The sequence below is a fragment of the Lissotriton vulgaris genome, chromosome 9, assembly GCF_964263255.1.
Source record: "Lissotriton vulgaris chromosome 9, aLisVul1.2, whole genome shotgun sequence".
Taxonomy (NCBI): Eukaryota; Metazoa; Chordata; class Amphibia; order Caudata; family Salamandridae; genus Lissotriton; species Lissotriton vulgaris.
Genome location: NC_141697.1, coordinates 981,901,779 through 981,929,652, shown reverse-complemented (window position 1 = coordinate 981,929,652; position 27,874 = coordinate 981,901,779).

Sequence of the window (27,874 nt, the reverse complement as noted above, 5' to 3'; positions counted from 1 at the left end):
GCATCTTTCAGCCCACTACTGATCCTGTAAAGTAATTCTAACCATACTTACAGTAACTTGAACTTCCGTCTGTAGGCTAACATTGACTCGTTTCACTTGGAAATTCTTCTAAGTGTGAAGGTTTGGAACTTTAAAAAATTCCTCTAAAATCAGTCGAACTATTAACTCTGATTTACTCACCTGTTATCAGGAGAGACCTCAGCGCTGCATCTTTCAGCCCATTACTGATCCTGAAACATAATTCTAACTGTACTTACAGTAACTTGAAATTCCTTCCATAGGCTAACATTGACTGGTTTCACTTGGAAATTCTTCGAAGTGTGGAATTTTGGAACTTTAAAAAATTCCTCTAAAATCAGACGAACTACGAATTCCGATTTACTCACCTGTTATCAGGAGAGACCTGAGTTCTGCATCTTTCAGCCCACTACTGATCCTGAAAAGTAATTCTAAACATACTTACAGTAACTTGTATTTCCTTCCATAGGATTCTATTGTGTGGTTTTCACCAGAAAAGTTTCTGTCTATGGGGCTAATTATGATCGCGGAGTTCCCGCATCCTCCGGGCCGGCGGAAGCCACCGCCGGCCCGGAGGATGCGGGAAATCCGCTGCGGAGCCTCCACAGACCCACCGCCAAATTAGGATGGCTGGTGGGTCTGCTTTTATGTCCGCAGCTTTTCCGCCGCAGTCGCCTTCCGACCGCGGCGGAAAAGCACTAACATGTCTGGCGGTGTCTATCAGACACCGCCAGGCATATTAGGATGTCTGCAATACTATGCTTTTCCACGGCGGCATTTCCGCCGTGGACAAGCATACGGTTCTGCACTGCGGGGGCCCGTTGCGGGCCCCCTAGGTGAAGTGGGGGGTGCACATGGGGGGTACCTATGGTACCCCCCTTCATTTGCGTGCACGAAGCGGCAGGCACCGCGAGGTGCCTGCCGCTTTGTACATGCAAATGCACTGTTGTCATTTTTTACATTGCGGCGGGTGCCGCTTCAAGCAGCACCCGCCGCAATGTAAACAATACAGGATGTGACCGCCAGGGTGGCGGTCACATCCTAATTGTCATGGAGGGACCGCCGCTGCCCATGCGGACGGTCCCTCACACTCAGTGGTGGCGGACGGACGCAAGTCCGTCCGCCATCATAATCGGCCCCTATGTCTGAAACTTAAAAATATTCCTCTAAAATCAGCCGAACTACGAATTACGATTTACTCACCTGTTATCAGGCGGGACCACAGCGCTGCATCTTTCAGCCCACTACTGATCCTGTAAAGTAATTCTAACCACACTTACAGTAACTTGAACTTCCTTCCATAGGCTAACATTGACTCGTTTCACTTGGAAATTCTTCTAAGTGTGGAGTTTTGGAACTTTAAAATCAGCCGAACTATGAATTCTGATTTACTCACCTGTTATCAGGAGGGACCTCAGCGCTGCATTTTTCAGCCCACTACTGATCCTGTAAAGTAATTCTAACCATACTTACAGTAACTTGAACTTCCTTCCGTAGGCTAACATTGACTCGTTTCACTTGGAAATTCTTCTAAGTGTGAAGGTTTGGAACTTTAAAAAATTCCTCTAAAATCAGTCGAACTATTAACTCTGATTTACTCACCTGTTATCAGGAGAGACCTCAGCGCTGCATCTTTCAGCCCATTACTGATCCTGAAACATAATTCTAACTGTACTTACAGTAACTGGAAATTCCGTCCATAGGCTAACATTGACTGGTTTCACTTGGAAATTCTTCGAAGTGTGAAATTCTGGAACTTTAAAAAATTACTCGAAAATCAGCCGAACTATGAATTCCGATTTACTCACCTGTTATCAGGAGAGACCTCAGCGCTGCATCTTTCAGCCCATTACTGATCCTGAAACATATTTCTAACTGTACTTACAGTAACTTGAAATTCCTTCCATAGGCTAACATTGACTGGTTTCACTTGGAAATTCTTCGAAGTGTGGAATTTTGGAACTTTAAAAAATTCCTCTAAAATCAGACGAACTACGAATTCCGATTTACTCACCTGTTATCAGGAGAGACCTGAGTGCTGCATCTTTCAGCCCACTACTGATCCTGAAAAGTAATTCTAACCATACTTACAGTAACTTGTATTTCCTTCCATAGGATTCTATTGTGTGGTTTTCACCAGAAAAGTTTCTGTCTATGTTTGAAACTTAAAAATATTCCTCTAAAATCAGCTGAACTACGAATTACGATTTACTCACCTGTTATCAGGCGAGACCTCAGCGCTGCATCTTTCAGCCCACTACTGATCCTGTAAAGTAATTCTAACCACACTTACAGTAACTTGAACTTCCTTCCATAGGCTAACATTGACTCGTTTCACTTGGAAATTCTTCTAAGTGTGGAGTTTTGGAACTTTAAAAAATTACTCTAAAATCAGCCGAACTATGAATTCTGATTTACTCACCTGTTATCAGGAGAGACCTCAGCGCTGCATCTTTCAGCCCACTACTGATCCTATAAAGTAATTCTAACCATACTTACAGTAACTTGAACTTCCTTCCGTAGGCTAACATTGACTCGTTTCACTTGGAAATTCTTCTAAGTGTAAAGGTTTGGAACTTAAAAAAATTCCTCTAAAATCAGTAGAACTATTAACTCTGATTTACTCACCTGTTATCAGGAGAGACCTCAGCGCTGCATCTTTCAGCCCATTACTGATCCTGAAACATAATTCTAACTGTACTTACAGTAACTTGAAATTCCTTCCATAGGCTAACATTGACTGGTTTCACTTGGAAATTCTTCGAAGTGTGGAATTTTGGAACTTTAAAAAATTCCTCTAAAATCAGACGAACTACGAATTCCGATTTACTCACCTGTTCTCAGGAGAGACCTGAGTGCTGCATCTTTCAGCCCACTACTGATCCTGAAAAGTAATTCTAAACATACTTACAGTAACTTGTATTTCCTTCCATAGGATTCTATTGTGTGGTTTTCACCAGAAAAGTTTCTGTCTATGTCTGAAACTTAAAAATATTCCTCTAAAATCAGCCGAACTACGAATTACGATTTACTCACCTGTTATCAGGCGAGACCTCAGCGCTGCATCTTTCAGCCCACTACTGATCCTGTAAAGTAATTCTAACCATACTTACAGTAACTTGAACTTCCTTCCATAGGCTAACATTGACTCGTTTCACTTGGAAATTCTTCTAAGTGTGGAGTTTTGGAACTTTAAAAAATTACTCTAAAATCAGCAGAACTATGGATTCTGATTTACTCACCTGTTATCAGGAGGGACCTCAGCGCTGCATCTTTCAGCCCACTACTGATCCTGTAAAGTAATTCTAACCATACTTACAGTAACTTGAACTTCCTTCCGTAGGCTAACATTGACTCGTTTCACTTGGAAATTCTTCTAAGTGTGAAGGTTTGGAACTTTAAAAAATTCCTCTAAAATCAGTCGAACTATTAACTCTGATTTACTCACCTGTTATCAGGAGAGACCTCAGCGCTGCATCTTTCAGCCCATTACTGATCCTGGAACATAATTCTAACTGTACTTACAGTAACTGGAAATTCCTTCCATAGGCTAACATTGACTGGTTTCACTTGGAAATTCTTCGAAGTGTGAAATTTTGGAACTTTAAAAAATTACTCGAAAATCAGCCGAACTATGAATTCCGATTTACTCACCTGTTATCAGGAGAGACCTCAGCGCTGCATCTTTCAGCCCACTACTGATCCTGTAAAGTAATTCTAACCATACTTACAGTAACTTGAACTTCCGTCTGTAGGCTAACATTGACTCGTTTCACTTGGAAATTCTTCTAAGTGTGAAGGTTTGGAACTTTAAAAAATTCCTCTAAAATCAGTCGAACTATTAACTCTGATTTACTCACCTGTTATCAGGAGAGACCTCAGCGCTGCATCTTTCAACCCATTACTGATCCTGAAACATAATTCTAACTGTACTTACAGTAACTTGAAATTCCTTCCATAGGCTAACATTGACTGGTTTCACTTGGAAATTCTTCGAAGTGTGGAATTTTGGAACTTTAAAAAATTCCTCTAAAATCAGACAAACTACGAATTCCGATTTACTCACCTGTTATCAGGAGAGACCTGAGTTCTGCATCTTTCAGCCCACTACTGATCCTGAAAAGTAATTCTAAACATACTTACAGTAACTTGTATTTCCTTCCATAGGATTCTATTGTGTGGTTTTCACCAGAAAAGTTTCTGTCTATGTCTGAAACTTAAAAATATTCCTCTAAAATCAGCCGAACTACGAATTACGATTTACTCACCTGTTATCAGGCGAGACCACAGCGCTGCATCTTTCAGCCCACTACTGATCCTGTAAAGTAATTCTAACCATACTTACAGTAACTTGAACTTCCTTCCATAGGCTAACATTGACTCGTTTCACTTGGAAATTCTTCTAAGTGTGGAGTTTTGGAACTTTAAAATCAGCCGAACTATGAATTCTGATTTACTCACCTGTTATCAGGAGGGACCTCAGCGCTGCATTTTTCAGCCCACTACTGATCCTGTAAAGTAATTCTAACCATACTTACAGTAACTTGAACTTCCTTCCGTAGGCTAACATTGACTCGTTTCACTTGGAAATTCTTCTAAGTGTGAAGGTTTGGAACTTTAAAAAATTCCTCTAAAATCAGTCGAACTATTAACTCTGATTTACTCACCTGTTATCAGGAGAGACCTCAGCGCTGCATCTTTCAGCCCATTACTGATCCTGAAACATAATTCTAACTGTACTTACAGTAACTGGAAATTTCGTCCATAGGCTAACATTGACTGGTTTCACTTGGAAATTCTTCGAAGTGTGAAATTTTGGAACTTTAAAAAATTACTCGAAAATCAGCCGAACTATGAATTCCGATTTACTCACCTGTTATCAGGAGAGACCTCAGCGCTGCATCTTTCAGCCCACTACTGATCCTGTAAAGTAATTCTAACCATACTTACAGTAACTTGAACTTCCTTCTGTAGGCTAACATTGACTCGTTTCACTTGGAAATTCTTCTAAGTGTGAAGGTTTGGACCTTTAAAAAATTCCTCTAAAATCAGTCGAACTATTAACTCTAAATTACTCACCTGTTATCAGGAGAGACCTCAGCGCTGCATCTTTTAGCCCATTACTGATCCTGAAACATAATTCTAACTGTACTTACAGTAACTTGAAATTCCTTCCATAGGCTAACATTGACTGGTTTCACTTGGAAATTCTTCGAAGTGTGGAATTTTGGAACTTTAAAAAATTCCTCTAAAATCAGACGAACTACGAATTCTGATTTACTCACCTGTTATCAGGAGAGACCTGAGTGCTGCATCTTTCAGCCCACTACTGATCCTGAAAAGTAATTCTAACCATACTTACAGTAACTTGTATTTCCTTCCATAGGATTCTATTGTGTGGTTTTCACCAGAAAAGTTTCTGTCTATGTTTGAAACTTAAAAATATTCCTCTAAAATCAGCTGAACTACGAATTACGATTTACTCACCTGTTATCAGGCGAGACCTCAGCGCTGCATCTTTCAGCCCACTACTGATCCTGTAAAGTAATTCTAACCACACTTACAGTAACTTGAACTTCCTTCCATAGGCTAACATTGACTCGTTTCACTTGGAAATTCTTCTAAGTGTGGAGTTTTGGAACTTTAAAAAATTACTCTAAAATCAGCCGAACTATGAATTCTGATTTACTCACCTGTTATCAGGAGAGACCTCAGCGCTGCATCTTTCAGCCCACTACTGATCCTGTAAAGTAATTCTAACCATACTTACAGTAACTTGAACTTCCTTCCGTAGGCTAACATTGACTCGTTTCACTTGGAAATTCTTCTAAGTGTAAAGGTTTGGAACTTAAAAAAATTCCTCTAAAATCAGTAGAACTATTAACTCTGATTTACTCACCTGTTATCAGGAGAGACCTCAGCGCTGCATCTTTCAGCCCATTACTGATCCTGAAACATAATTCTAACTGTACTTACAGTAACTTGAAATTCCTTCCATAGGCTAACATTGACTGGTTTCACTTGGAAATTCTTCGAAGTGTGGAATTTTGGAACTTTAAAAAATTCCTCTAAAATCAGACGAACTACGAATTCCGATTTACTCACCTGTTATCAGGAGAGACCTGAGTGCTGCATCTTTCAGCCCACTACTGATCCTGAAAAGTAATTCTAAACATACTTACAGTAACTTGTATTTCCTTCCATAGGATTCTATTGTGTGGTTTTCACCAGAAAAGTTTCTGTCTATGTCTGAAACTTAAAAATATTCCTCTAAAATCAGCCGAACTACGAATTACGATTTACTCACCTGTTATCAGGTGAGACCTCAGCGCTGCATCTTTCAGCCCACTACTGATCCTGTAAAGTAATTCTAACCATACTTACAGTAACTTGAACTTCCTTCCATAGGCTAACATTGACTCGTTTCACTTGGAAATTCTTCTAAGTGTGGAGTTTTGGAACTTTAAAAAATTACTCTAAAATCAGCCGAACTATGGATTCTGATTTACTCACCTGTTATCAGGAGGGACCTCAGCGCTGCATCTTTCAGCCCATTACTGATCCTGGAACATAATTCTAACTGTACTTACAGTAACTGGAAATTCCTTCCATAGGCTAACATTGACTGGTTTCACTTGGAAATTCTTCGAAGTGTGAAATTTTGGAACTTTAAAAAATTACTCGAAAATCAGCCGAACTATGAATTCCGATTTACTCACCTGTTATCAGGAGAGACCTCAGCGCTGCATCTTTCAGCCCACTACTGATCCTGTAAAGTAATTCTAACCATACTTACAGTAACTTGAACTTCCGTCTGTAGGCTAACATTGACTCGTTTCACTTGGAAATTCTTCTAAGTGTGAAGGTTTGGAACTTTAAAAAATTCCTCTAAAATCAGTCGAACTATTAACTCTGATTTACTCACCTGTTATCAGGAGAGACCTCAGCGCTGCATCTTTCAGCCCATTACTGATCCTGAAACATAATTCTAACTGTACTTACAGTAACTTGAAATTCCTTCCATAGGCTAACATTGACTGGTTTCACTTGGAAATTCTTCGAAGTGTGGAATTTTGGAACTTTAAAAAATTCCTCTAAAATCAGACGAACTACGAATTCCGATTTACTCACCTGTTATCAGGAGAGACCTGAGTTCTGCATCTTTCAGCCCACTACTGATCCTGAAAAGTAATTCTAAACATACTTACAGTAACTTGTATTTCCTTCCATAGGATTCTATTGTGTGGTTTTCACCAGAAAAGTTTCTGTCTATGGGGCTAATTATGATCGCGGAGTTCCCGCATCCTCCGGGCCGGCGGAAGCCACCGCCGGCCCGGAGGATGCGGGAAATCCGCTGCGGAGCCTCCACAGACCCACCGCCAAATTAGGATGGCTGGTGGGTCTGCTTTTATGTCCGCAGCTTTTCCGCCGCAGTCGCCTTCCGACCGCGGCGGAAAAGCACTAACATGTCTGGCGGTGTCTATCAGACACCGCCAGGCATATTAGGATGTCTGCAATACTATGCTTTTCCACGGCGGCATTTCCGCCGTGGACAAGCATACGGTTCTGCACTGCGGGGGCCCGTTGCGGGCCCCCTAGGTGAAGTGGGGGGTGCACATGGGGGGTACCTATGGTACCCCCCTTCATTTGCGTGCACGAAGCGGCAGGCACCGCGAGGTGCCTGCCGCTTTGTACATGCAAATGCACTGTTGTCATTTTTTACATTGCGGCGGGTGCCGCTTCAAGCAGCACCCGCCGCAATGTAAACAATACAGGATGTGACCGCCAGGGTGGCGGTCACATCCTAATTGTCATGGAGGGACCGCCGCTGCCCATGCGGACGGTCCCTCACACTCAGTGGTGGCGGACGGACGCAAGTCCGTCCGCCATCATAATCGGCCCCTATGTCTGAAACTTAAAAATATTCCTCTAAAATCAGCCGAACTACGAATTACGATTTACTCACCTGTTATCAGGCGGGACCACAGCGCTGCATCTTTCAGCCCACTACTGATCCTGTAAAGTAATTCTAACCACACTTACAGTAACTTGAACTTCCTTCCATAGGCTAACATTGACTCGTTTCACTTGGAAATTCTTCTAAGTGTGGAGTTTTGGAACTTTAAAATCAGCCGAACTATGAATTCTGATTTACTCACCTGTTATCAGGAGGGACCTCAGCGCTGCATTTTTCAGCCCACTACTGATCCTGTAAAGTAATTCTAACCATACTTACAGTAACTTGAACTTCCTTCCGTAGGCTAACATTGACTCGTTTCACTTGGAAATTCTTCTAAGTGTGAAGGTTTGGAACTTTAAAAAATTCCTCTAAAATCAGTCGAACTATTAACTCTGATTTACTCACCTGTTATCAGGAGAGACCTCAGCGCTGCATCTTTCAGCCCATTACTGATCCTGAAACATAATTCTAACTGTACTTACAGTAACTGGAAATTCCGTCCATAGGCTAACATTGACTGGTTTCACTTGGAAATTCTTCGAAGTGTGAAATTCTGGAACTTTAAAAAATTACTCGAAAATCAGCCGAACTATGAATTCCGATTTACTCACCTGTTATCAGGAGAGACCTCAGCGCTGCATCTTTCAGCCCATTACTGATCCTGAAACATATTTCTAACTGTACTTACAGTAACTTGAAATTCCTTCCATAGGCTAACATTGACTGGTTTCACTTGGAAATTCTTCGAAGTGTGGAATTTTGGAACTTTAAAAAATTCCTCTAAAATCAGACGAACTACGAATTCCGATTTACTCACCTGTTATCAGGAGAGACCTGAGTGCTGCATCTTTCAGCCCACTACTGATCCTGAAAAGTAATTCTAACCATACTTACAGTAACTTGTATTTCCTTCCATAGGATTCTATTGTGTGGTTTTCACCAGAAAAGTTTCTGTCTATGTTTGAAACTTAAAAATATTCCTCTAAAATCAGCTGAACTACGAATTACGATTTACTCACCTGTTATCAGGCGAGACCTCAGCGCTGCATCTTTCAGCCCACTACTGATCCTGTAAAGTAATTCTAACCACACTTACAGTAACTTGAACTTCCATCCATAGGCTAACATTGACTCGTTTCACTTGGAAATTCTTCTAAGTGTGGAGTTTTGGAACTTTAAAAAATTACTCTAAAATCAGCCGAACTATGAATTCTGATTTACTCACCTGTTATCAGGAGAGACCTCAGCGCTGCATCTTTCAGCCCACTACTGATCCTATAAAGTAATTCTAACCATACTTACAGTAACTTGAACTTCCTTCCGTAGGCTAACATTGACTCGTTTCACTTGGAAATTCTTCTAAGTGTAAAGGTTTGGAACTTAAAAAAATTCCTCTAAAATCAGTAGAACTATTAACTCTGATTTACTCACCTGTTATCAGGAGAGACCTCAGCGCTGCATCTTTCAGCCCATTACTGATCCTGAAACATAATTCTAACTGTACTTACAGTAACTTGAAATTCCTTCCATAGGCTAACATTGACTGGTTTCACTTGGAAATTCTTCGAAGTGTGGAATTTTGGAACTTTAAAAAATTCCTCTAAAATCAGACGAACTACGAATTCCGATTTACTCACCTGTTCTCAGGAGAGACCTGAGTGCTGCATCTTTCAGCCCACTACTGATCCTGAAAAGTAATTCTAAACATACTTACAGTAACTTGTATTTCCTTCCATAGGATTCTATTGTGTGGTTTTCACCAGAAAAGTTTCTGTCTATGTCTGAAACTTAAAAATATTCCTCTAAAATCAGCCGAACTACGAATTACGATTTACTCACCTGTTATCAGGCGAGACCTCAGCGCTGCATCTTTCAGCCCACTACTGATCCTGTAAAGTAATTCTAACCATACTTACAGTAACTTGAACTTCCTTCCATAGGCTAACATTGACTCGTTTCACTTGGAAATTCTTCTAAGTGTGGAGTTTTGGAACTTTAAAAAATTACTCTAAAATCAGCAGAACTATGGATTCTGATTTACTCACCTGTTATCAGGAGGGACCTCAGCGCTGCATCTTTCAGCCCACTACTGATCCTGTAAAGTAATTCTAACCATACTTACAGTAACTTGAACTTCCTTCCGTAGGCTAACATTGACTCGTTTCACTTGGAAATTCTTCTAAGTGTGAAGGTTTGGAACTTTAAAAAATTCCTCTAAAATCAGTCGAACTATTAACTCTGATTTACTCACCTGTTATCAGGAGAGACCTCAGCGCTGCATCTTTCAGCCCATTACTGATCCTGGAACATAATTCTAACTGTACTTACAGTAACTGGAAATTCCTTCCATAGGCTGACATTGACTGGTTTCACTTGGAAATTCTTCGAAGTGTGAAATTTTGGAACTTTAAAAAATTACTCGAAAATCAGCCGAACTATGAATTCCGATTTACTCACCTGTTATCAGGAGAGACCTCAGCGCTGCATCTTTCAGCCCACTACTGATCCTGTAAAGTAATTCTAACCATACTTACAGTAACTTGAACTTCCGTCTGTAGGCTAACATTGACTCGTTTCACTTGGAAATTCTTCTAAGTGTGAAGGTTTGGAACTTTAAAAAATTCCTCTAAAATCAGTCGAACTATTAACTCTGATTTACTCATCTGTTATCAGGAGAGACCTCAGCGCTGCATCTTTCAACCCATTACTGATCCTGAAACATAATTCTAACTGTACTTACAGTAACTTGAAATTCCTTCCATAGGCTAACATTGACTGGTTTCACTTGGAAATTCTTCGAAGTGTGGAATTTTGGAACTTTAAAAAATTCCTCTAAAATCAGACAAACTACGAATTCCGATTTACTCACCTGTTATCAGGAGAGACCTGAGTTCTGCATCTTTCAGCCCACTACTGATCCTGAAAAGTAATTCTAAACATACTTACAGTAACTTGTATTTCCTTCCATAGGATTCTATTGTGTGGTTTTCACCAGAAAAGTTTCTGTCTATGTCTGAAACTTAAAAATATTCCTCTAAAATCAGCCGAACTACGAATTACGATTTACTCACCTGTTATCAGGCGAGACCACAGCGCTGCATCTTTCAGCCCACTACTGATCCTGTAAAGTAATTCTAACCATACTTACAGTAACTTGAACTTCCTTCCATAGGCTAACATTGACTCGTTTCACTTGGAAATTCTTCTAAGTGTGGAGTTTTGGAACTTTAAAATCAGCCGAACTATGAATTCTGATTTACTCACCTGTTATCAGGAGGGACCTCAGCGCTGCATTTTTCAGCCCACTACTGATCCTGTAAAGTAATTCTAACCATACTTACAGTAACTTGAACTTCCTTCCGTAGGCTAACATTGACTCGTTTCACTTGGAAATTCTTCTAAGTGTGAAGGTTTGGAACTTTAAAAAATTCCTCTAAAATCAGTCGAACTATTAACTCTGATTTACTCACCTGTTATCAGGAGAGACCTCAGCGCTGCATCTTTCAGCCCATTACTGATCCTGAAACATAATTCTAACTGTACTTACAGTAACTGGAAATTTCGTCCATAGGCTAACATTGACTGGTTTCACTTGGAAATTCTTCGAAGTGTGAAATTTTGGAACTTTAAAAAATTACTCGAAAATCAGCCGAACTATGAATTCCGATTTACTCACCTGTTATCAGGAGAGACCTCAGCGCTGCATCTTTCAGCCCACTACTGATCCTGTAAAGTAATTCTAACCATACTTACAGTAACTTGAACTTCCTTCTGTAGGCTAACATTGACTCGTTTCACTTGGAAATTCTTCTAAGTGTGAAGGTTTGGACCTTTAAAAAATTCCTCTAAAATCAGTCGAACTATTAACTCTAAATTACTCACCTGTTATCAGGAGAGACCTCAGCGCTGCATCTTTTAGCCCATTACTGATCCTGAAACATAATTCTAACTGTACTTACAGTAACTTGAAATTCCTTCCATAGGCTAACATTGACTGGTTTCACTTGGAAATTCTTCGAAGTGTGGAATTTTGGAACTTTAAAAAATTCCTCTAAAATCAGACGAACTACGAATTCTGATTTACTCACCTGTTATCAGGAGAGACCTGAGTGCTGCATCTTTCAGCCCACTACTGATCCTGAAAAGTAATTCTAACCATACTTACAGTAACTTGTATTTCCTTCCATAGGATTCTATTGTGTGGTTTTCACCAGAAAAGTTTCTGTCTATGTTTGAAACTTAAAAATATTCCTCTAAAATCAGCTGAACTACGAATTACGATTTACTCACCTGTTATCAGGCGAGACCTCAGCGCTGCATCTTTCAGCCCACTACTGATCCTGTAAAGTAATTCTAACCACACTTACAGTAACTTGAACTTCCTTCCATAGGCTAACATTGACTCGTTTCACTTGGAAATTCTTCTAAGTGTGGAGTTTTGGAACTTTAAAAAATTACTCTAAAATCAGCCGAACTATGAATTCTGATTTACTCACCTGTTATCAGGAGAGACCTCAGCGCTGCATCTTTCAGCCCACTACTGATCCTGTAAAGTAATTCTAACCATACTTACAGTAACTTGAACTTCCTTCCGTAGGCTAACATTGACTCGTTTCACTTGGAAATTCTTCTAAGTGTAAAGGTTTGGAACTTAAACAAATTCCTCTAAAATCAGTAGAACTATTAACTCTGATTTACTCACCTGTTATCAGGAGAGACCTCAGCGCTGCATCTTTCAGCCCATTACTGATCCTGAAACATAATTCTAACTGTACTTACAGTAACTTGAAATTCCTTCCATAGGCTAACATTGACTGGTTTCACTTGGAAATTCTTCGAAGTGTGGAATTTTGGAACTTTAAAAAATTCCTCTAAAATCAGACGAACTACGAATTCCGATTTACTCACCTGTTCTCAGGAGAGACCTGAGTGCTGCATCATTCAGCCCACTACTGATCCTGAAAAGTAATTCTAAACATACTTACAGTAACTTGTATTTCCTTCCATAGGATTCTATTGTGTGGTTTTCACCAGAAAAGTTTCTGTCTATGTCTGAAACTTAAAAATATTCCTCTAAAATCAGCCGAACTACGGATTACGATTTACTCACCTGTTATCAGGCGAGACCTCAGCGCTGCATCTTTCAGCCCACTACTGATCCTGTAAAGTAATTCTAACCATACTTACAGTAACTTGAACTTCCTTCCGTAGGCTAACATTGACTCGTTTCACTTGGAAATTCTTCTAAGTGTGAAGGTTTGGAACTTTAAAAAATTCCTCTAAAATCAGTCGAACTATTAACTCTGATTTACTCACCTGTTATCAGGAGAGACCTCAGCGCTGCATCTTTCAGCCCATTACTGATCCTGGAACATAATTCTAACTGTACTTACAGTAACTGGAAATTCCTTCCATAGGCTAACATTGACTGGTTTCACTTGGAAATTCTTCGAAGTGTGAAATTTTGGAACTTTAAAAAATTACTCGAAAATCAGCCGAACTATGAATTCCGATTTACTCACCTGTTATCAGGAGAGACCTCAGCGCTGCATCTTTCAGCCCACTACTGATCCTGTAAAGTAATTCTAACCATACTTACAGTAACTTGAACTTCCGTCTGTAGGCTAACATTGACTCGTTTCACTTGGAAATTCTTCTAAGTGTGAAGGTTTGGAACTTTAAAAAATTCCTCTAAAATCAGTCGAACTATTAACTCTGATTTACTCACCTGTTATCAGGAGAGACCTCAGCGCTGCATCTTTCAGCCCATTACTGATCCTGAAACATAATTCTAACTGTACTTACAGTAACTTGAAATTCCTTCCATGGGCTAACATTGACTGGTTTCACTTGGAAATTCTTCGAAGTGTGGAATTTTGGAACTTTAAAAAATTCCTCTAAAATCAGACGAACTACGAATTCCGATTTACTCACCTGTTATCAGGAGAGACCTGAGTGCTGCATCTTTCAGCCCACTACTGATCCTGAAAAGTAATTCTAAACATACTTCCAGTAACTTGTATTTCCTTCCATAGGATTCTATTGTGTGGTTTTCACCAGAAAAGTTTCTGTCTATGTCTGAAACTTAAAAATATTCCTCTAAAATCAGCCGAACTACGAATTACGATTTACTCACCTGTTATCAGGTGAGACCACAGCGCTGCATCTTTCAGCCCACTACTGATCCTGTAAAGTAATTCTAACCATACTTACAGTAACTTGAACTTCCTTCCATAGGCTAACATTGACTCGTTTCACTTGGAAATTCTTCTAAGTGTGGAGTTTTTGAACTTTAAAATCAGCCGAACTATGAATTCTGATTTACTCACCTGTTATCAGGAGGGACCTCAGCGCTGCATTTTTCAGCCCACTACTGATCCTGTAAAGTAATTCTAACCATACTTACAGTAACTTGAACTTCCTTCCGTAGGCTAACATTGACTCGTTTCACTTGGAAATTCTTCTAAGTGTGAAGGTTTGGAACTTTAAAAAATTCCTCTAAAATCAGTCGAACTATTAACTCTGATTTACTCACCTGTTATCAGGAGAGACCTCAGCGCTGCATCTTTCAGCCCATTACTGATCCTGAAACATAATTCTAACTGTACTTACAGTAACTGGAAATTCCGTCCATAGGCTAACATTGACTGGTTTCACTTGGAAATTCTTCGAAGTGTGAAATTTTGGAACTTTAAAAAATTACTCGAAAATCAGCCGAACTATGAATTCCGATTTACTCACCTGTTATCAGGAGAGACCTCAGCGCTGCATCTTTCAGCCCACTACTGATCCTGTAAAGTAATTCTAACCATACTTACAGTAACTTGAACTTCCTTCTGTAGGCTAACATTGACTCGTTTCACTTGGAAATTCTTCTAAGTGTGAAGGTTTGGAACTTTAAAAAATTCCTCTAAAATCAGACGAACTACGAATTCCGATTTACTCACCTGTTATCAGGAGAGACCTGAGTGCTGCATCTTTCAGCCCACTACTGATCCTGAAAAGTAATTCTAACCATACTTACAGTAACTTGTATTTCCTTCCATAGGATTCTATTGTGTGGTTTTCACCAGAAAAGTTTCTGTCTATGTTTGAAACTTAAAAATATTCCTCTAAAATCAGCTGAACTACGAATTACGATTTACTCACCTGTTATCAGGCGAGACCTCAGCGCTGCATCTTTCAGCCCACTACTGATCCTGTAAAGTAATTCTAACCACACTTACAGTAACTTGAACTTCCTTCCATAGGCTAACATTGACTCGTTTCACTTGGAAATTCTTCTAAGTGTGGAGTTTTGGAACTTAAAAAAATTACTCTAAAATCAGCCGAACTGTGAATTCTGATTTACTCACCTGTTATCAGGAGAGACCTCAGCGCTGCATCTTTCAGCCCACTACTGATCCTGTAAAGTAATTCTAACCATACTTACAGTAACTTGAACTTCCTTCCGTAGGCTAACATTGACTCGTTTCACTTGGAAATTCTTCTAAGTGTAAAGGTTTGGAACTTAAAAAAATTCCTCTAAAATCAGTAGAACTATTAACTCTGATTTACTCACCTGTTATCAGGAGAGACCTCAGTGCTGCATCTTTCAGCCCATTACTGATCCTGAAACATAATTCTAACTGTACTTACAGTAACTTGAAATTCCTTCCATAGGCTAACATTGACTGGTTTCACTTGGAAATTCTTCGAAGTGTGGAATTTTGGAACTTTAAAAAATTCCTCTAAAATCAGACGAACTACGAATTCCGATTTACTCACCTGTTATCAGGAGAGACCTGAGTGCTGCATCTTTCAGCCCACTACTGATCCTGAAAAGTAATTCTAAACATACTTACAGTAACTTGTATTTCCTTCCATAGGATTCTATTGTGTGGTTTTTCACCAGAAAAGTTTCTGTCTATGTCTGAAACTTAAAAATATTCCTCTAAAATCAGCCGAACTACGAATTACGATTTACTCACCTGTTATCAGGCGAGACCTCAGCGCTGCATCTTTCAGCCCACTACTGATCCTGTAAAGTAATTCTAACCATACTTACAGTAACTTGAACTTCCTTCCATAGGCTAACATTGACTCGTTTCACTTGGAAATTCTTCTAAGTGTGGAGTTTTGGAACTTTAAAAAATTACTCTAAAATCAGCCGAACTATGGATTCTGATTTACTCACCTGTTATCAGGAGGGACCTCAGCGCTGCATCTTTCAGCCCACTACTGATCCTGTAAAGTAATTCTAACCATACTTACAGTAACTTGAACTTCCTTCCGTAGGCTAACATTGACTCGTTTCACTTGGAAATTCTTCTAAGTGTGAAGGTTTGGAACTTTAAAAAATTCCTCTAAAATCAGTCGAACTATTAACTCTGATTTACTCACCTGTTATCAGGAGAGACCTCAGCGCTGCATCTTTCAGCCCATTACTGATCCTGGAACATAATTCTAACTGTACTTACAGTAACTGGAAATTCCTTCCATAGGCTAACATTGACTGGTTTCACTTGGAAATTCTTCGAAGTGTGAAATTTTGGAACTTTAAAAAATTACTCGAAAATCAGCCGAACTATGAATTCCGATTTACTCACCTGTTATCAGGAGAGACCTCAGCGCTGCATCTTTCAGCCCACTACTGATCCTGTAAAGTAATTCTAACCATACTTACAGTAACTTGAACTTCCGTCTGTAGGCTAACATTGACTCGTTTCACTTGGAAATTCTTCTAAGTGTGAAGGTTTGGAACTTTAAAAAATTCCTCTAAAATCAGTCGAACTATTAACTCTGATTTACTCACCTGTTATCAGGAGAGACCTCAGCGCTGCATCTTTCAGCCCATTACTGATCCTGAAACATAATTCTAACTGTACTTACAGTAACTTGAAATTCCTTCCATAGGCTAACATTGACTGGTTTCACTTGGAAATTCTTCGAAGTGTGGAATTTTGGAACTTTAAAAAATTCCTCTGAAATCAGACGAACTACGAATTCCGATTTACTCACCTGTTATCAGGAGAGACTTATGAGTGCTGCATCTTTCAGCCCACTACTGATCCTGAAAAGTAATTCTAAACATACTTACAGTAACTTGTATTTCCTTCCATAGGATTCTATTGTGTGGTTTTCACCAGAAAAGTTTCTGTCTATGTCTGAAACTTAAAAATATTCCTCTAAAATCAGCCGAACTACGAATTACGATTTACTCACCTGTTATCAGGCGAGACCTCAGCGCTGCATCTTTCAGCCCACTACTGATCCTGTAAAGTAATTCTAACCATACTTACAGTAACTTGAACTTCCTTCCATAGGCTAACATTGACTCGTTTCACTTGGAAATTCTTCTAAGTGTGGAGTTTTGGAACTTTAAAATCAGCCGAACTATGAATTCTGATTTACTCACCTGTTATCAGGAGGGACCTCAGCGCTGCATCTTTCAGCCCACTACTGATCCTGTAAAGTAATTCTAACCATACTTACAGTAACTTGAACTTCCTTCCGTAGGCTAACATTGACTCGTTTCACTTGGAAATTCTTCTAAGTGTGAAGGTTTGGAACTTTAAAAAATTCCTCTAAAATCAGTCGAACTATTAACTCTGATTTACTCACCTGTTATCAGGAGAGACCTCAGCGCTGCATCTTTCAGCCCATTACTGATCCTGAAACATAATTCTAACTGTACTTACAGTAACTGGAAATTCCGTCCATAGGCTAACATTGACTGGTTTCACTTGGAAATTCTTCGAAGTGTGAAATTTTTGAACTTTAAAAAATTACTCGAAAATCAGCCGAACTATGAATTCCGATTTACTCACCTGTTATCAGGAGAGACCTCAGCGCTGCATCTTTCAGCCCACTACTGATCCTGTAAAGTAATTCTAACCATACTTACAGTAACTTGAACTTCCTTCTGTAGGCTAACATTGACTCGTTTCACTTGGAAATTCTTCTAAGTGTGAAGGTTTGGAACTTTAAAAAATTCCTCTAAAATCAGACGAACTACGAATTCCGATTTACTCACCTGTTATCAGGAGAGACCTGAGTGCTGCATCTTTCAGCCCACTACTGATCCTGAAAAGTAATTCTAACCATACTTACAGTAACTTGTATTTCCTTCCATAGGATTCTATTGTGTGGTTTTCACCAGAAAAGTTTCTGTCTATGTTTGAAACTTAAAAATATTCCTCTAAAATCAGCTGAACTACGAATTACGATTTACTCACCTGTTATCAGGCGAGACCTCAGCGCTGCATCTTTCAGCCCACTACTGATCCTGTAAAGTAATTCTAACCACACTTACAGTAACTTGAACTTCCTTCCATAGGCTAACATTGACTCGTTTCACTTGGAAATTCTTCTAAGTGTGGAGTTTTGGAACTTAAAAAAATTACTCTAAAATCAGCCGAACTGTGAATTCTGATTTACTCACCTGTTATCAGGAGAGACCTCAGCGCTGCATCTTTCAGCCCACTACTGATCCTGTAAAGTAATTCTAACCATACTTACAGTAACTTGAACTTCCTTCCGTAGGCTAACATTGACTCGTTTCACTTGGAAATTCTTCTAAGTGTAAAGGTTTGGAACTTAAAAAAATTCCTCTAAAATCAGTAGAACTATTAACTCTGATTTACTCACCTGTTATCAGGAGAGACCTCAGTGCTGCATCTTTCAGCCCATTACTGATCCTGAAACATAATTCTAACTGTACTTACAGTAACTTGAAATTCCTTCCATAGGCTAACATTGACTGGTTTCACTTGGAAATTCTTCGAAGTGTGGAATTTTGGAACTTTAAAAAATTCCTCTAAAATCAGACGAACTACGAATTCCGATTTACTCACCTGTTATCAGGAGAGACCTGAGTGCTGCATCTTTCAGCCCACTACTGATCCTGAAAAGTAATTCTAAACATACTTACAGTAACTTGTATTTCCTTCCATAGGATTCTATTGTGTGGTTTTTCACCAGAAAAGTTTCTGTCTATGTCTGAAACTTAAAAATATTCCTCTAAAATCAGCCGAACTACGAATTACGATTTACTCACCTGTTATCAGGCGAGACCTCAGCGCTGCATCTTTCAGCCCACTACTGATCCTGTAAAGTAATTCTAACCATACTTACAGTAACTTGAACTTCCTTCCATAGGCTAACATTGACTCGTTTCACTTGGAAATTCTTCTAAGTGTGGAGTTTTGGAACTTTAAAAAATTACTCTAAAATCAGCCGAACTATGGATTCTGATTTACTCACCTGTTATCAGGAGGGACCTCAGCGCTGCATCTTTCAGCCCACTACTGATCCTGTAAAGTAATTCTAACCATACTTACAGTAACTTGAACTTCCTTCCGTAGGCTAACATTGACTCGTTTCACTTGGAAATTCTTCTAAGTGTGAAGGTTTGGAACTTTAAAAAATTCCTCTAAAATCAGTCGAACTATTAACTCTGATTTACTCACCTGTTATCAGGAGAGACCTCAGCGCTGCATCTTTCAGCCCATTACTGATCCTGGAACATAATTCTAACTGTACTTACAGTAACTGGAAATTCCTTCCATAGGCTAACATTGACTGGTTTCACTTGGAAATTCTTCGAAGTGTGAAATTTTGGAACTTTAAAAAATTACTCGAAAATCAGCCGAACTATGAATTCCGATTTACTCACCTGTTATCAGGAGAGACCTCAGCGCTGCATCTTTCAGCCCACTACTGATCCTGTAAAGTAATTCTAACCATACTTACAGTAACTTGAACTTCCGTCTGTAGGCTAACATTGACTCGTTTCACTTGGAAATTCTTCTAAGTGTGAAGGTTTGGAACTTTAAAAAATTCCTCTAAAATCAGTCGAACTATTAACTCTGATTTACTCACCTGTTATCAGGAGAGACCTCAGCGCTGCATCTTTCAGCCCATTACTGATCCTGAAACATAATTCTAACTGTACTTACAGTAACTTGAAATTCCTTCCATAGGCTAACATTGACTGGTTTCACTTGGAAATTCTTCGAAGTGTGGAATTTTGGAACTTTAAAAAATTCCTCTGAAATCAGACGAACTACGAATTCCGATTTACTCACCTGTTATCAGGAGAGACTTATGAGTGCTGCATCTTTCAGCCCACTACTGATCCTGAAAAGTAATTCTAAACATACTTACAGTAACTTGTATTTCCTTCCATAGGATTCTATTGTGTGGTTTTCACCAGAAAAGTTTCTGTCTATGTCTGAAACTTAAAAATATTCCTCTAAAATCAGCCGAACTACGAATTACGATTTACTCACCTGTTATCAGGCGAGACCTCAGCGCTGCATCTTTCAGCCCACTACTGATCCTGTAAAGTAATTCTAACCATACTTACAGTAACTTGAACTTCCTTCCATAGGCTAACATTGACTCGTTTCACTTGGAAATTCTTCTAAGTGTGGAGTTTTGGAACTTTAAAATCAGCCGAACTATGAATTCTGATTTACTCACCTGTTATCAGGAGGGACCTCAGCGCTGCATCTTTCAGCCCACTACTGATCCTGTAAAGTAATTCTAACCATACTTACAGTAACTTGAACTTCCTTCCGTAGGCTAACATTGACTCGTTTCACTTGGAAATTCTTCTAAGTGTGGAGTTTTGGAACTTTAAAAAATTACTCTAAAATCAGCCGAACTATGAATTCTGATTTACTCACCTGTTATCAGGAGAGACCTCAGCGCTGCATCTTTCAGCCCACTACTGATCCTGTAAAGTAATTCTAACCATACTTACAGTAACTTGAACTTCCTTCCGTAGGCTAACATTGACTCGTTTCACTTGGAAATTCTTCTAAGTGTAAAGGTTTGGAACTTAAAAAAATTCCTCTAAAATCAGTGGAACTATTAACTCTGATTTACTCACCTGTTATCAGGAGAGACCTCAGCGCTGCATCTTTCAGCCCATTACTGATCCTGAAACATAATTCTAACTGTACTTACAGTAACTTGAAATTCCTTCTATAGGCTAACATTGACTGGTTTCACTTGGAAATTCTTCGAAGTGTGGAATTTTGGAACTTTAAAAAATTCCTCTAAAATCAGACGAACTACGAATTCCGATTTACTCACCTGTTATCAGGAGAGACCTGAGTGCTGCATCTTTCAGCCCACTACTGATCCTGAAAAGTAATTCTAAACATACTTACAGTAACTTGTATTTCCTTCCATAGGATTCTATTGTGTGGTTTTCACCAGAAAAGTTTCTGTCTATGCCTGAAACTTAAAAATATTCCTCTAAAATCAGCCGAACTACGAATTACGATTTACTCACCTGTTATCAGGCGAGACCTCAGCGCTGCATCTTTCAGCCCACTACTGATCCTGTAAAGTAATTCTAACCATACTTACAGTAACTTGAACTTCCTTCCGTAGGCTAACATTGACTCGTTTCACTCGGAAATTCTTCTAAGTGTGAAGGTTTGGAACTTTAAAAAATTCCTCTAAAATCAGCCGAACTATGGATTCTGATTTACTCACCTGTTATCAGGAGGGACCTCAGCGCTGCATCTTTCAGCCCACTACTGATCCTGTAAAGTAATTCTAACCATACTTACAGTAACTTGAACTTCCTTCCGTAGGCTAACATTGACTCGTTTCACTCGGAAATTCTTCTAAGTGTGAAGGTTTGGAACTTTAAAAAATTCCTCTAAAATCAGTCGAACTATTAACTCTGATTTACTCACCTGTTATCAGGAGAGACCTCAGCGCTGCATCTTTCAGCCCATTACTGATCCTGAAACATAATTCTAACTGTACTTACAGTAACTGGAAATTCCTTCCATAGGCTAACATTGACTGGTTTCACTTGGAAATTCTTCGAAGTGTGAAGGTTTGGAACTTTAAAAAATTCCTCTAAAATCAGTCGAACTATTAACTCTGATTTACTCACCTGTTATCAGGAGAGACCTCAGCGCTGCATCTTTCAGCCCATTACTGATCCTGAAACATAATTCTAACTGTACTTACAGTAACTTGAAATTCCTTCCATAGGCTAACATTGACTGGTTTCACTTGGAAATTCTTCGAAGTGTGGAATTTTGGAACTTTAAAAAATTCCTCTAAAATCAGACGAACTACGAATTCCGATTTACTCACCTGTTATCAGGAGAGACCTGAGTGCTGCATCTTTCAGCCCACTACTGATCCTGAAAAGTAATTCTAAACATACTTACAGTAACTTGTATTTCCTTCCATAGGATTCTATTGTGTGGTTTTCACCAGAAAAGTTTCTGTCTATGCCTGAAACTTAAAAATATTCCTCTAAAATCAGCCGAACTACGAATTACGATTTACTCACCTGTTATCAGGCGAGACCTCAGCGCTGCATCTTTCAGCCCACTACTGATCCTGTAAAGTAATTCTAACCATACTTACAGTAACTTGAACTTCCTTCCATAGGCTAACATTGACTCGTTTCACTTGGAAATTCTTCTAAGTGTGGAGTTTTGGAACTTTAAAAAATTACTCTAAAATCAGCCGAACTATGGATTCTGATTTACTCACCTGTTATCAGGAGGGACCTCAGCGCTGCATCTTTCAGCCCACTACTGATCCTGTAAAGTAATTCTAACCATACTTACAGTAACTTGAACTTCCTTCCGTAGGCTAACATTGACTCGTTTCACTCGGAAATTCTTCTAAGTGTGAAGGTTTGGAACTTTAAAAAATTCCTCTAAAATCAGTCGAACTATTAACTCTGATTTACTCACCTGTTATCAGGAGAGACCTCAGCGCTGCATCTTTCAGCCCATTACTGATCCTGAAACATAATTCTAACTGTACTTACAGTAACTGGAAATTCCTTCCATAGGCTAACATTGACTGGTTTCACTTGGAAATTCTTCGAAGTGTGAAATTTTGGAACTTTAAAAAATTACTCGAAAATCAGCCGAACTATGAATTCTGATTTACTCACCTGTTATCAGGAGAGACCTCAGCGCTGCATCTTTCAGCACACTACTGATCCTGTAAAGTAATTCTAACCATACTTACAGTAACTTGAACTTCCGTCTGTAGGCTAACATTGACTCGTTTCACTTGGAAATTCTTCTAAGTGTGAAGGTTTGGAACTTTAAAAAATTCCTCTAAAATCAGTCGAACTATTAACTCTGATTTACTCACCTGTTATCAGGAGAGACCTCAGCGCTGCATCTTTCAGCCCATTACTGATCCTGAAACATAATTCTAACTGTACTTACAGTAACTTGAAATTCCTTCCATAGGCTAACATTGACTGGTTTCACTTGGAAATTCTTCGAAGTGTGGAATTTTGGAACTTTAAAAAATTCCTCTAAAATCAGACGAACTACGAATTCCGATTTACTCACCTGTTATCAGGAGAGACCTGAGTGCTGCATCTTTCAGCCCACTACTGATCCTGAAAAGTAATTCTAACTATACTTACAGTAACTTGTATTTCCTTCCATAGGATTCTATTGTGTGGTTTTAACCAGAAAAGTTTCTGCCTATGTTTGAAACTTAAAAATATTCCTCTAAAATCAGCTGAACTACGAATTACGATTTACTCACCTGTTATCAGGCGAGACCTCAGCGCTGCATCTTTCAGCCCACTACTGATCCTGTAAAGTAATTCTAACCACACTTACAGTAACTTGAACTTCCTTCCATAGGCTAACATTGACTCGTTTCACTTGGAAATTCTTCTAAGTGTGGAGTTTTGGAACTTTAAAATCAGCCGAACTATGAATTCTGATTTACTCACCTGTTATCAGGAGGGACCTCAGCGCTGCATCTTTCAGCCCACTACTGATCCTGTAAAGTAATTCTAACCATACTTACAGTAACTTGAACTTCCTTCCGTAGGCTAACATTGACTCGTTTCACTTGGAAATTCTTCGAAGTGTGGAATTTTGGAACTTTAAAAAATTCCTCTAAAATCAGACGAACTACGAATTCCGATTTACTCACCTGTTATCAGGAGAGACTTATGAGTGCTGCATCTTTCAGCCACCTACTGATCCTGAAAAGTAATTCTAAACATACTTACAGTAACTTGTATTTCCTTCCATAGGATTCTATTGTGTGGTTTTCACCAGAAAAGTTTCTGTCTATGTCTGAAACTTAAAAATATTCCTCTAAAATCAGCCGAACTACGAATTACGATTTACTCACCTGTTATCAGGCGAGACCTCAGCGCTGCATCTTTCAGCCCACTACTGATCCTGTAAAGTAATTCTAACCATACTTACAGTAACTTGAACTTCCTTCCATAGGCTAACATTGACTCGTTTCACTTGGAAATTCTTCTAAGTGTGGAGTTTTGGAACTTTAAAATCAGCCGAACTATGAATTCTGATTTACTCACCTGTTATCAGGAGGGACCTCAGCGCTGCATCTTTCAGCCCACTACTGATCCTGTAAAGTAATTCTAACCATACTTACAGTAACTTGAACTTCCTTCCGTAGGCTAACATTGACTCGTTTCACTTGGAAATTCTTCTAAGTGTGAACGTTTGGAACTTTAAAAAATTCCTCTAAAATCAGTCGAACTATTAACTCTGATTTACTCACCTGTTATCAGGAGAGACCTCAGCGCTGCATCTTTCAGCCCATTACTGATCCTGAAACATAATTCTAACTGTACTTACAGTAACTGGAAATTCCGTCCATAGGCTAACATTGACTGGTTTCACTTGGAAATTCTTCGAAGTGTGAAATTTTGGAACTTTAAAAAATTACTCGAAAATCAGCCGAACTATGAATTCCGATTTACTCACCTGTTATCAGGAGAGACCTCAGCGCTGCATCTTTCAGCCCACTACTGATCCTGTAAAGTAATTCTAACCATACTTACAGTAACTTGAACTTCCTTCTGTAGGCTAACATTGACTCGTTTCACTTGGAAATTCTTCTAAGTGTGAAGGTTTGGAACTTTAAAAAATTCTTCTAAAATCAGTCGAACTATTAACTCTGATTTACTCACCTGTTATCAGGAGAGACCTCAGCGCTGCATCTTTCAGCCCATTACTGATCCTGGAACATAATTCTAACTGTACTTACAGTAACTGGAAATTCCTTCCATAGGCTAACATTGACTGGTTTCACTTGGAAATTCTTCGAAGTGTGAAATTTTGGAACTTTAAAAAATTACTCGAAAATCAGCCGAACTATGAATTCTGATTTACTCACCTGTTATCAGGAGAGACCTCAGCGCTGCATCTTTCAGCCCACTACTGATCCTGTAAAGTAATTCTAACCATACTTACAGTAACTTGAACTTCCGTCTGTAGGCTAACATTGACTCGTTTCACTTGGAAATTCTTCTAAGTGTGAAGGTTTGGAACTTTAAAAAATTCCTCTAAAATCAGTCGAACTATTAACTCTGATTTACTCACCTGTTATCAGGAGAGACCTCAGCGCTGCATCTTTCAGCCCATTACTGATCCTGAAACATAATTCTAACTGTACTTACAGTAACTTGAAATTCCTTCCATAGGCTAACATTGACTGGTTTCACTTGGAAATTCTTCGAAGTGTGGAATTTTGGAACTTTAAAAAATTCCTCTAAAATCAGACGAACTACGAATTCCGATTTACTCACCTGTTATCAGGAGAGACCTGAGTGCTGCATCTTTCAGCCCACTACTGATCCTGAAAAGTAATTCTAAACATACTTACAGTAACTTGTATTTCCTTCCATAGGATTCTATTGTGTGGTTTTCACCAGAAAAGTTTCTGTCTATGTCTGAAACTTAAAAATATTCCTCTAAAATCAGCCGAACTACGAATTACGATTTACTCACCTGTTATCAGGCGAGAACTCAGCGCTGCATCTTTCAGCCCACTACTGATCCTGTAAAGTAATTCTAACCATACTTACAGTAACTTGAACTTCCTTCCATAGGCTAACATTGACTCGTTTCACTTGGAAATTCTTCTAAGTGTGGAGTTTTGGAACTTTAAAATCAGCCGAACTATGAATTCTGATTTACTCACCTGTTATCAGGAGGGACCTCAGCGCTGCATCTTTCAGCCCACTACTGATCCTGTAAAGTAATTCTAACCATACTTACAGTAAATTGAACTTCCTTCCGTAGGCTAACATTGACTCGTTTCACTTGGAAATTCTTCTAAGTGTGAAGGTTTGGAACTTTAAAAAATTCCTCTAAAATCAGTCGAACTATTAACTCTGATTTACTCCCCTGTTATCAGGAGAGACCTCAGCGCTGCATCTTTCAGCCCATTACTGATCCTGAAACATAATTCTAACTGTACTTACAGTAACTGGAAATTCCGTCCATAGGCTAACATTGACTGGTTTCACTTGGAAATTCTTCGAAGTGTGAAATTTTGGAACTTTAAAAAATTACTCGAAAGACAGCCGAACTATGAATTCCGATTTACTCACCTGTTATCAGGAGAGACCTCAGCGCTGCATCTTTCAGCCCACTACTGATCCTGTAAAGTAATTCTAACCATACTTACAGTAACTTGAACTTCCTTCTGTAGGCTAACATTGACTCGTTTCACTTGGAAATTCTTCTAAGTGTGAAGGTTTGGAACTTTAAAAAATTCTTCTAAAATCAGTCGAACTATTAACTCTGATTTACTCACCTGTTATCAGGAGAGACCTCAGCGCTGCATCTTTCAGCCCATTACTGATCCTGAAACATAATTCTAACTGTACTTACAGTAACTTGAAATTCCTTCCATAGGCTAACATTGACTGGTTTCACTTGGAAATTCTTCGAAGTGTGGAATTTTGGAACTTTAAAAAATTCCTCTAAAATCAGACGAACTACGAATTCCGATTTACTCACCTGTTATCAGGAGAGACCTGAGTGCTGCATCTTTCAGCCCACTACTGATCCTGAAAAGTAATTCTAACCATACTTACAGTAACTTGTATTTCCTTCCATAGGATTCTATTGTGTGGTTTTCACCAGAAAAGTTTCTGTCTATGTTTGAAACTTAAAAATATTCCTCTAAAATCAGCTGAACTACGAATTACGATTTACTCACCTGTTATCAGGCGAGACCTCAGCGCTGCATCTTTCAGCCCACTACTTATCCTGTAAAGTAATTCTAACCACACTTACAGTAACTTGAACTTCCTTCCATAGGCTAACATTGACTCGTTTCACTTGGAAATTCTTCTAAGTGTGGAGTTTTGGAACTTTAAAAAATTACTCTAAAATCAGCCGAACTATGAATTCTGATTTACTCACCTGTTATCAGGAGAGACCTCAGCGCTGCATCTTTCAGCCCACTACTGATCCTGTAAAGTAATTCTAACCATACTTACAGTAACTTGAACTTCCTTCCGTAGGCTAACATTGACTCATTTCACTTGGAAATTCTTCTAAGTGTAAAGGTTTGGAACTTAAAAAAATTCCTCTAAAATCAGTCGAACTATCAACTCTGATTTACTCACCTGTTATCAGGAGAGACCTCAGCGCTGCATCTTTCAGCCCACTACTGATCCTGTAAAGTAATTCTAACCATACTTACAGTAACTTGAACTTCCTTCCATAGGCTAACATTGACTCGTTTCACTTGGAAATTCTTCTAAGTGTGGAGTTTTGGAACTTTAAAATCAGCCGAACTATGAATTCTGATTTACTCACCTGTTATCAGGAGGGACCTCAGCGCTGCATCTTTCAGCCCACTACTGATCCTGTAAAGTAATTCTAACCATACTTACAGTAACTTGAACTTCCTTCCGTAGGCTAACATTGACTCGTTTCACTTGAAAATTCTTCTAAGTGTGAAGGTTTGGAACTTTAAAAAATTCCTCTAAAATCAGTCGAACTATTAACTCTGATTTACTCACCTGTTATCAGGAGAGACCTCAGCGCTGCATCTTTCAGCCCATTACTGATCCTGAAACATAATTCTAACTGTACTTACAGTAACTGGAAA